The sequence below is a fragment of the Morone saxatilis genome, unplaced genomic scaffold (assembly GCF_004916995.1).
Source record: "Morone saxatilis isolate NCDOM2014 unplaced genomic scaffold, NCSU_SB_2.0 Contig23, whole genome shotgun sequence".
Lineage (NCBI taxonomy): Eukaryota > Metazoa > Chordata > Actinopteri > Moronidae > Morone > Morone saxatilis.
Genome location: NW_023339796.1, coordinates 23,653,856 through 23,656,292, shown reverse-complemented (window position 1 = coordinate 23,656,292; position 2,437 = coordinate 23,653,856). Strand labels below are relative to the sequence as shown.

General features: G+C 37.3%; 1 protein-coding gene across 1 annotated transcript in view; it reads right to left on the bottom strand.

The window, feature by feature from the left end:
• Positions 1–2,437, bottom strand: part of LOC118334966 (epidermal retinol dehydrogenase 2-like) — a gene marked incomplete at its 5' end in the record, with an annotated part of 13,178 nt that overhangs the window by 3,174 nt on the left and 7,567 nt on the right.

Below are 2,437 nucleotides of genomic sequence, written 5' to 3'. Positions count from 1 at the left end.
TAGACCTGCTCTATTTGAAAAGTGTCCTGAGATAACTTCTGTTATGAATTGGCGCTATACAAATAAAATGTAATTGAATTAAAAAATTAAATTTTACACTACAAGCCACATTCGCCTTTTCACATACATTCACTGATGGCAAAGCCCATTGAACAGAAACTAAAACATTCATACACAGTGTGCACCCAACAGGAGCAATTTGGGGCCTTGCTCAAAGACACTTCGAAATGCAGTGCAGCAAGAGGAGCCGGGGATCGAACTACCAACCTTCCGATTAGTGGACAACACGCTCTACCTCTGAGCCATAGCCGCCCTGCTAGCTTACATTAAATAGCAACCATAGCCACCCCACAGAATGCTGTGTTTGTTGGGCCTCTGGCGTTTTGGAGAACACAGCAACAGATAGACGTGGAGCATAAACGCCTCTGCACGCTCACAGCTCATGTGTCATCTCATGTGTATGGAGGCCCACACCATCACTCAGTGACCAATTATGTAACGTAATTACTCACTTAGGGACAGACTAAAAGCCTGATACCAAGGAGACAGGTATTCCCCTCTGGTTGGCACAGACTGAGGCAAAAATGCATCCATGCAAGTTTTCCAACTTGAGTGAAAAACTGGCATTTATTCTAAGGACTCCACTATTACAGAGAGAGCAAAAGCAGAGGGGTCTGGTAAGAACTGAGATCAGTCAGAGGCTGTCATACAGACATATGTAACACATGCACACTCCTAACAGACTGTTGGTGCTTAGGTTGCTAGTTAGCTGCAGCTATTTGTAAAAATACTCCTCACAGTCAAATTCAGTCAAATAATGCAAGCACATCACGTAGTATACAAAAACGCACCACAAGAGGAGCACACGTCAGGTGCACTGTACCATAGGCATAGGAAACAATAGTTTTGCTGGAAGCGTATTTGTAACAATGCATCATGACGTGATCGCAGGCTCAGACTATATTAGTTTTAGCTAAGTGTACCTAACTCTTCTCCATAGATTTGAACTTTTCCATAGGCATTTAGAGTTTATCTACCCAGCACTGGCATTCATGCATTTCCATGTTTTTAATATTTGTATCATTTTATCCTATGCTGCATGTCTTACTGATTGTACCTCATGCTTTATGTCAAGCATGTTGAATTAGTTTTATGTATGAAAACACGCTCCATCAAGAATCAATTGCTTTTCTTTCCTGAACTATAAATAATAATAATAAATATCCAAAAATAGATAAATGTTTAAACAGATGTAATTATGCTAAATTACTTAGATTGACACATTATGAGCTCTGGTAGATTTAGGTGCTTGACGGTGATAATGTTTTTACTTTTAACTTTGTCATCGACACAATATATGTTTGATATAGTTCATTTTCTGAATGATTATACTGCAATGTTGGATCAGTTATTGTGTTGCCTACTGTGTTTTGTGGCAGAACTGATACAGGATTAAAACAACATGGTATTTCAACATCAGCTCATGGATTTCCTGAATAAACCAAAGTTCTAAATCAATGTAGATGAGTGGGTGAGTAGTGAGTAGGTGAGTAGATGTGGGTGTTAGATTACATTAATTTAATTCAACCATAGCGCTTTTACACTATGTGCCCTTTCATACACATTCAGACAGTGAACAGAAACTAACTCATTCATGCACATCCACATTTGGGGTTCACTATCTTGCTCAAAAATTCTTCGACACGCGGGAGGGAGGAGCCGGGATCAAACCAACAACCTTTCGATTAGTAGAAAACACGCTCTACCTCTGAGCCAGAGAAAGTTTTCGAATGACTTTATGTTCTCAATCTCTAGTTTCAAATCTTCTTCCATACAGCATGATGTTCCTTTAGTATGTATAACTATGGTCCCATTTAGAGTAAAATAGGCGATAAAGCGGGGTCTGCTTTAGGGCGTCGCTACCTTGTGACTGACGAGAATTGTGGAAGTACAAATTCTGTTCATTTTTGTGAACTGAAATTTTTAATCTTAAATGGATGAACACGAAACCATACCGTTATTACATTATCAAGGATTCGCCCATATTTTTACATTGATGGGCAATGAGGAAATCATTAAAGGTCTATTGTGTAACATTTAAAAGGATATATTTTCAAAAATTTAATATAATATTCAAAACTGTTTAAACACGTGAATAGAACACTTGTGTTTTTGTTTACATAGGATGAGCCTTTTCTTTTTTCAAAAAATTGTATTTATTGAGTTTTTGGTCGTTTTCAATAAACAATACACAATGAACAAATAATAACAGTCGTAAAATCCCTTCCCTCCCTCTCGTAACAAACAATCCTCTCGGAGGAAAATAAATAAATAGAAACAAACAAGGAGATAATAGTAACATTAATAATGATAATAATAAACAATAGTATGACAATAATAATGATAACAATAATAACAGGGTATATGCAGGAATCCT